Here is a 9,885-nt window from a genome sequence, read left to right on the forward strand (position 1 = left end):
AGTGGAATATTTAGAATACGCTAAAATTTAAATGTGTGCAGTTTTCTACTCGTTTCATGTGTGTGTGTGTATCATTAATATTTATGAGCGTTATACTGGTTTTATTTTAAAATTGTTCTAAATAAATGAAGTCTATATTTGGAAAAATGAAATTTCCGATCTATGTTATTGTTATTGTTTCACCTTTGATTCGATTTTGTAAATTGAAGCGTCAATTATTAAAACAGTTTGTTTCGAGAATTGAGTCTTCAGTGAACTCAATTAAAATCTATTTTGATTTCGCTTTTTAAATTTGCTTTCGGAAAACCGTAAACCGTGAATGTTTTTAATCTTATTTAACACGAACCTCAATTTTAGATTAAATATCATATTATAATTAAGAAAATAATTGCTTCAAAAATACAAACATTCTCAGTGCACAAAAAATTCTATATCAGATTAAACTCAAAAGAGAAAATTCGAAACATACACGAAATCGTAAATCCACTTTAAAATAACTACAAAATAAAGTATCGCTTTGTAAAATGAGTTTAAATAAACTCGACTATAGCGTTACTTGACGTTGAAAAAGCAAATAAACGTTCAAAATTATGTCAACAATTTTGCGTATTTTGTAATAAAATTGGAAGAAATTTTCGATTTTATGTTAATCTTAGTTTATAGTCGCAGTTAGGTCGATTTTATATTCGGAATTTCGATTTGGTTTCCCTTAATACGCGAGCTACATATTTCCGAAGCTCCTGCCCGTATAGAAATCGCTGTTAACATTATTCATAATTTTCTATTTACATAGATGTTTCACATTACTAACATAAATTCACAGAAACGAGTTATATCATCACTGCTGGGCTGAGACCTTTGAGGAAAAGATTGAAGCTTATTCCACTATGCCGCTCCAATTCGGACTGGCTACCTGACACCTGGTTTTGCTCACGATGTTTTCCATTACATCCGAACACGAGATGGCAATTCAGTGGCAGAGATAAGATGCACGCGTTCTAACCACTGGGCCAACTAAATCAACAACAGATGTAGTAAAATAAATTATAAGCAAAACGTTATTGAAAAATAAAAACAGCTCACCACGTCATACAAAAATAATATTTAGATTAAAGCGCGTACGTTAATTAGAACCGAAATGGCCCAGTGGTTAGAACGCGTACCACTTAAATTAACTATTGATGTGCGACGCTGTTGGGTTCAAACCTAGACAAGCAACATCGTGAAGAAACCTGCATGTATCTAATTTCAACGAAATCCTGCCACATTTGAATCCACCAACAGCAGCAGCGTGATGGAATATGCTCTTAATCTTCTCCTCGAAGGGAGAGGAGGCCTTAGCCCAGCAGTGGGAAATTTATAGGCTGCACATTTGTTAATGGCACTCGTAGCTGATTATTGTAATATTTTTTTAAATTAACATGGTTATTTTTATTACTAACAGTATTCACGAGACTCGTGAACAAGACATTCGTAGATAATGTCGAAATATCGAGCTCCAACAAATAAAAATAAAAAAGATGGTAAATATCCCGTTTTAAATACTGTTAGTATTGTAATAATTGCTCATCAGATGACTTTAATTCAAATATAACATTAATTTTGTACTAAAATTTGACCTTGAGCTTGACTATGAATAAAAATTTATCACGTTACCACGCCTTTTTTGCTAATAACACCAATCACAAGCAATCAAAATCCAATCGCACAAATGTTTTACACATCCATTAAAATTAACAACATACTTATCCCAATAATAAATCTGTTTTGCATTACAACAAAACAGTTATTATGTGTGTGAGAAAACACACAGCATTGTTTGAAGAAGCATCCATAAATCTTACCATAAACAATTAAAAAATAAAAGTTCATCTTACCTCTCTTTCCGTCCTTTGTTACCTTTCTCTTTCACACACAGCAGAGCGCGCCATTTTGTTTCAAATTTGCGCGCCACTGACATTGTCAAATCATAGTCTTCATCCACCACCAGCAAGCACCTTGCTACAATGCTGTGTGTTTTCTCACACACATAATAACTGTTTTGTTGTAATGCAAAACAGATTTATTATATGTGTATCTAAAACACACAGCATTGTTTGAAGACCTGTTTGATATCTGCTGGTGTAAGAATACAAACGCTATGTGAATTATAATCAATTAAAACAAACATGATGTTTAATATATTCTATATATTCTATATGTTCAACTTCCTTTACTGAACCCTATAATTGAATATACTTATCATGTCAGTAGAAATAATATTTAAACATAAAATCTATATTCATCATATTATAATTAAAAAACAAATAAATTGACAAAAATATATCTCAGGAATTAACAAAAAAGAAATAAAGTTAGAAAATAATTATTAATTCTACCCCTAGGTAAATAAAGTAACTTTATCAATTGAGATCAATATTTAGCAACAAAAATATACTAAGTTTATGTATTTCAAGTTAGTCTTGAATATTAAATCAAAATAATAACAGTATTTAATTAAATATTTGAAAAATTCTTCATTAGTAAGTCTTCCTTATAAGTATCTCCCCTTTTCTCCACTACTCGACAGTAATACTTTCTAAAGGTCTGGGCACTTCTCCAATTGCCTCTACTTAAAATCTCATCTATAGGTCTATTTTCCAACCAGCTTCTAGATGCTACAGCAGATCTTACACTACCTGGTGTTGCATCAATTCCCTTTTCCTTAAATATTGATTTTATCCAGCCTGCTATCATTGTTCGAGTGGCTGGTTTAATCACACCCGTAATTGATATAAATAAGTTATTTAAACCTCCTTCTAAACGTCTAGTGTTGGTTACCTCAATTAGCTTTTTGATGTGTCTTACTGGACAAAAACATTCTTCAGTGTGTTGTTTTAATAACCACCCAGGTTGTCTATTATTGATATCATCTGTCTTTGAGCCAAACCTTGGCCATAACTTAATTACTCCCTTATCTTGGTCTATTTCTAAACTTTCTTCAGATACATCCAAGAGTGTGAGGTCATGAATTCTTCTTCCAGAAGCTAAAAGAAGAATTATTGCTGTTCTTCTAACTATATCAAAAATTGTATTACAATTTGGTGTGTCTTTAAGCCATTCAAATAATAATGATGTGTCCCATATTGGTGTCTTTCTTTCTTGAGGTCTTTCTAAGGAAATAGCTTTTAATATTTGGTTTATAAAAAAATTCTTTGATAAATTGTTTAAACCACAGTAAGTAGAGACTGCAGACTTATGTAGAAGTACAGTTCGGTAAGCTAACCCATCTTTCAAATAAATTTTGGCTAAAAATCTAGCAACATCTATAGCCTGAGGCATCTTAGGATCTATTCTGTGGAATTTACACCATAAAATCCATCTTTGTATAGGGGCCTTATAAGTAGTTTTAGTTGCTGCTCGCCAACTCTTATTTATTAATTCCTTTTCCTCTAAGGACCAGTGCGCTATTTTATCTGCCCACCCCCAACTTTCCACGCTAGCAGCTTTAACTTCTCCAGATGTGGTGGGTTCTTCCCCGTTGTCAGATCTATTAAATAATGATGTAGGTCTGGTATCACCAATGGTTCTGCCAGAGTTCGTGCTCGTAAGTCTGTCAGCCAAAAACATTGTGTCCACTGTGGTGCTATTATTATAAATGTCCCCCTGGCCGTGTTTAGGTGACGCAACACCCTTGGCATTAGACTTGGTGGTGGAAACACCCAAGCCAAATCGTAGTTCCATTGTCGACTGAATGCGTCGCAGAATAAGGCGCAACCATCTCTGGAGTCCCAGGTTACGTACCGTTTTACGACTGCGCTGTCTTGGGACGCGAATAAGTCGACTTCGGGGACGCCCCATATTCTGAATACGGCCTCCGAGGCCGGGGGCAACAAATGCCATTCCGGCACTGGTCGATTCCTTGAAAGGCGGTCGGCTATGCCGTTGTACCTCCCCGGGAGGTACGCCGCCGAAATTTTTATGTGGAGCCGCTCGGCCAACTCCATTAGCTTCATGGTCAACTCTAATAAGGCTAGAGAGCGCGTGCCTCCTTCGTTTCTTATATGCGCCACCAGAGTCCTGTTGTCTGACTGAACTAAAATGTGCGCCCCTCTTAGATTCACTTGTCGTGAATTTATCGCGCAGTACACTGCAAACATCTCTTTGACGTTTGAATGCCAAGACTTCTGGTGTCGCAACCATTTCCCTGACAGACAAATCTCGTTTAATTGAGCACCCCAGCCTGCATCCGCTGCATCTGTGGTTAAGAAATGAGTGATCTCCCTCTGGTCCAGATCCACACAACTGTGGCCTATGGCTTCGAGCCACCAGGTTAACTCCTGCTTCACAAGAGGTGGAACATTTAACTTTTGTCGTAAATTGTGTTGAGGAAAAATCTTTAAAAACCTCTGTATTCGCCGACAGTGTAGGCGTCCACGGGGAATGGTCATATTTGCGAAGTTTAAGAGGCCTAGCAGACTCTGTGTCTGTCGAAGAGCGCAGCAGCCCGCCCTTAGAATTTTTTGGATTACAGATTGAATCTTTGTTACCTTCATCTGAGGTAGGGCCATTGTAAAGTTGTAAGTGTTCCATAAAATTCCTAGGTATTCGAGTTGCTGAATAGGTGTTATCAGGGATTTTTGAAAATTGATATGCCACCCCAGACTCTCGAGAATGCTTATGGTCTCTGTGACTTGGTTCACCAATAAGCTTCTGTCCTGGCTGACTAAAAGAAAATCGTCCAGATAGACCATTAGTCTGATACCTCTTGTTCGCAGGATCTCTGCGATCCAGTTTGATAAGGCTGCAAATGTTCGGGGGGCAGAAGAAAGGCCAAAGGGTAGAGCTGTTAGCTGTAGGACTTCGTTGTTGTAGTAAACTCGAAGAAATCTTCGGTGTGATTCTGCTATTGGTAGGTGGAAATAGGCTTGTTGTAAATCTATCTTGACCATCCAGTCGTTCTTCTGTAGCAAGTCTATGACATCCATCTGAGATGCCAAGTGGAAATGCTTTGTAGCAATATATCGGTTGAGCCCTCTTAGATCGAATATTGGACGGAGCCCACCATCTGATTTTCTTAGCAAAAACATCTTGGATAGAAAACCCGTATTCAATATCCTTGGTGTTTCTAAAATTCCCTTGTCTTTTAGGTCCTGAACTATTGTAGTCATATTTGTGGATATCTTTGTTGCAAATTTCTTTAATAATTTGACTGTTGGGTACTGAAGAGGAGGCTTCAATTTGAAAGGTATGCGGCCTCTGGTAATTATATTTATAATAAATTGGTTTGCACCCAAAGCTTGCCATCTTTGAACTGCCTGTTGCAAACATCCCCCTAGAAACACCCTCTGAGTCCTTATAATGTCATTTCTGTTTCCTGGTAAAGTTGGTAGCACTTTCTTTGTTGTTGTTTCGAAAGTTAGATTGTTTCTTAAATGAACGAAAATTATTATTATTATTCCTCATCTTCTTACTGGTCTTAAAGTTTCTATTTTGAATTTGTGATTTATTATCATATTTGTAACTAGTGGATGGACGATCATGTGTTGTTGGTTTTTCTTTCAAATAGCTTGGCATGTTAAGCCATGTTTGTGAACCACCTAAGGACTGAATTAAAGGTTGCAAGGCTTCTCTACTAAATAAATGTTCTGAGCTTGGTGGAATGTTTCTTAGAGTTGATCGCAGGTTAATATTACTAATTTCTTTTAAAATTCTCTCTCTTCTTATTTCAATGCATTCACCTCGCCTGCCACAAATGATTTGCATAATCTTTTCAGAGCATTTATGTAAGGATGAACCTGGACCAAACAGTGTTGATACTTTATCAAAGAGTAATGTAGCATTTAAATCTCTTGGATTTGAAGCAGCCCAATTAACAATATCTTGTAAGCTACTCTTTAAAATTTCCCTCTGTTCCAGCTCTGCATTAGTTAAGCCGGCTAACATATTCTCAGCTGATGCTAAATAATCCTTAGTCTTGTTAAAATGACAAAGTTCCTCATTAACCTTTAATGCAACAAAACCTGGCGAAGCAGCAAAAGATTGTAATGTTGATTTATAGCGAATTCCCTTCCAAGCCTGAGTGTCAAAATGTTGTAAACGTGTAACTTCATCTAAACGTTCCTTAATAGCTACGGGAATAACCCTCTTCTCATCAAACTCTGTGTTTATATCCCCCATCTGCAACTTATTAATAACAGGACAAGGATTTACTAAAAATTCACTCGCAGGAACATCTGTTCTCTCCACACTACTGGGATTCATATTATTTACTTGCGAATTTTGAGTCAAGGCCACAATATAATGAGGCAACTGAGTTAAGTAGCCTGAAATGAAATCTACCTGATTAACTAGTGAATCAACTCGCGGGTCCGACCCACGGTGTTTATACTTACGTCGCTTATTAGGTGGAGGTGACGCCAAGCCCTCCTCATCTTCCGAAGATGAAGAAGACTCTCTTTGATCGCTGGACACCTCGGATACTTGTCGAGACGACCGCTCTCCATCCGAAGCAGCGACATCCGTCATATCCTTACCATTACCTTTACCGTTTACGACACTCATTTGTAAATGGTTTCCTTAATGCTCTGCAAGCACGTTTTTAACAAAAATTCACTATATTATTTAATTTTTGAACTTCTAAAAGTTGATAGAAAAATTTTAAAAGTTTACGCGGCAAGATTTACAAACGCTATGATTTGACAATGTCAGTGGCGCGCAAATTTGAAACAAAATGGCGCGCTCTGCTGTGTGTGAAAGAGAAAGGTAACAAAGGACGGAAAGAGAGGTAAGATGAACTTTTATTTTTTAATTGTTTATGGTAAGATTTATGGATGCTTCTTCAAACAATGCTGTGTGTTTTAGATACACATATAATAAACAGTTATAAGCACAAGAGAACCTAATATTAAATTGCGTTGCATTTTATGTTACATTTCCGAATTTACTAAACGAGAGTGAACTGTTTCAGAGTATTATTGCGTTATATGATCTCGAAATACCGAAAATCTCCCAGGGGCGGAATTTACAGTGCTATAAATTTTATAAGTGCACCGTGAACGGTGGTGATATTTATTATTGGGGCTTGCTGATACGCTAAGAGCGCATTTATCCACTAAACCTGTGAACGATCTTCGATCGAGTAGTTTGTTTATTTTACTATGTGAATAACAATTTGTAAACGTAATAAAGTATTTTCGAAACGTTTTAATGTTGAACGTTTCAAGTAACGTTCTTGATTTTTTTTGTCACAAGTATAAAAGTAAGCTGAGAGTGTTTAATATATATAATATGTACATATATAAATAGATAGATAAAAATATAGCTCGACTATATAACGAAAAAATAAGAGCAAAATATAAGCGTCGATAGCGCAAGGGTTTACGGGCCGCCTCGCTAGAGCCTGAACCCTTGGGCTATTGGCGTCCCCACTCTTAACACAAGTGATAAACTTAAAAGGAGTCGAAACTTAACTTAAATAGGTCTCTTAGTAATTTCTTAAAAAGTTTGCGGTTTTGCTAGTATTCGTAAAAAAAACATAAGAATAAAAATAATATAACTCAGAACAAAATTACTAAGCATATTTTGTTCGTCCCATTGCGACAAAATTGCAATAAGTAGTAGTGAGAAAATCCAGCCGAGTCTATTTCTTGCCATGCTAATCTATACATATAATTAAATTGGAGTGTCTGTTTGTAATATTAAAATAACCGCTTTTTTACTAAATGCATGATACATATACCAAAATAACATATTTTTTCATTTTTATCTGTTTTTTTTATCTAACTTTCACTGGCGATAACTTTTTTGTTAAAGTTAAACACGCACGATGTCGCGGGGACAGGTAGTTCTTGGATATAATTAATCTTTCATAAAACTGAAAAGCGCAAGGAACGAATGTCTTGAACGAACATAAATCAAACAATTTGCACTGAAAAACTGGATGCACGTCCTCTCCTATTATAAAAAAACAACTTTACGATCAAGTTGAAAACCAAAAGGGAACAAATAAAAACAGCGTTACACGCAAAAATAATATTAATGCCTCATACAAAAGGCGATCTTATCGCTAGAATCGATTTCTTTGAAACAGCCTTTGGATTAAGGACATGAGATTGATAAATCACTAAGTAAGTTCGTATCAGTTCTGGTATAAATGTAATCAATAAACTTTATTCTTAGCAAAACGTCCAGTAAGTAGAAAAAATATATATAAAAACAATGGCGCTGTAAGAAATATTTACTATTCCTTACATCGCCAATACAACGATGACAACCTTGGGAATTAAGATGTTATGCCAGTGCCTGTAGATACACTGGCTCACTCACTTTTCAAACCGTAACACTACAATACTGTACTGCTGTTTGGTGGTAGAATATCGAATGAGTTAGTAGGTACCTACCCAGATGGATTCGCACAAATCCCTACCACTAAGTAAAAAAGATATCTTAATAAAAAATCAATCAAGAATTGTTCAATGTTTCAAAATTAACAAAAATTCTACTTTTATATTGTACTTGTCATTATTGAAACATCGTAATCACTTTAACAATACAGTAAAAAACAATTCGTTCCAATTCACGTATACTCCGAGAAAGTGATTAATTTGACAATTTTGTTTCTCCTTGATGTCCAATACTGATGCTTAGAATGTGTTAAGATTTCTAAAAGCTTGTCCTTAATGAAAGATTCTTTGTCGTACCGATGAAGCGATTTCGTTTGAATGAACGTTAGACGTGACAGTATTTTCAGTTTCCTGTGATAATAATAATTATTAAGGTATTTTAATGTTATACTAATTGCATGTATTAAGTATTAAAATATATATCCTTCCTTGAAATTCAAGCTTGCTTCATAACATATATCATCAAGTTTGGTTCAAAAAGTAACAAACAGACAAAGTTACTTTCGCATTTATAATATCAGTATGGATTTTGTGGTATCATGATGAGGTGCACTGTTGTAATTAAATCTCGTTTAGTTATTTTAATACTATCAGTGAGAAACATAAAATTATATGTGGAGTATATAATTGTATGTTTAATATTATGTTATCAATAAGATTATCTTCATTTATTATTTTCCGTTTCATCATACTGTTTTTTTTTTAAGCTGAATACTTTTTGCTTGGATAAATTTCACTGTCGACCAAAATGTGCACTGATTTTGAATAAACACATTTTATGTATTCAATGAAAGATGACTATTGACGGCACAGTTTCAAACATTTCTTCTACCGACTTCATCATACCAATGTCAATGTGATCCTTTTGTCTATAATTTTTGTATAAAAAAAGAAGAAATGACTTCAGAAGTTTTAATAAGATTGATCGCAAAAATGCGTGCAGTAAACCGTGAAAATAATTATTCAAATTTGTCTTGTTCTTCCTGTGATTAGCGCGTTTAATACCAACCCTCCTTTATAATCGAAAATTTAATACTAAATCCAATAAAGGCGTTTAGGCAATTATACAATATTCTTATCTTCCAAAAGTCAAACATACGAAACTGGAATGCTCGAGACCACATGTTATACGTTATACAACGGACGAAATTTTTTGAATTGGATCCTTTGTTTTTTGACACAGCTGTATAGAACAATAGTGACGTGAAAAATAGGAAACGCGAGACAAAACCGGTTTTAAAACAATTTTGCGGTTTAAATGTTCAGATCAAAGAATCAAATTGTTAAAAAATTTTAGTTGTATGGCGTTTTGGTGGCAATATTCAATCACTCAACGTCTAGTGATAATAAATCTATCAAAAAAAAAATTTGTAAGAACAATTTGTTTGTTTGCGATTGACCATTATTTAGCAACGAAGCCATTAAATCCTGTAACAATGTAATACGATTTGATATTTTAAATAAAGAATATTAAACATTTCAAAATTAAAACATTTAAGAT

This window comes from Vanessa atalanta, chromosome 22, assembly GCF_905147765.1.
Source record: "Vanessa atalanta chromosome 22, ilVanAtal1.2, whole genome shotgun sequence".
In the NCBI taxonomy this organism is placed as follows: Eukaryota; Metazoa; Arthropoda; class Insecta; order Lepidoptera; family Nymphalidae; genus Vanessa; species Vanessa atalanta.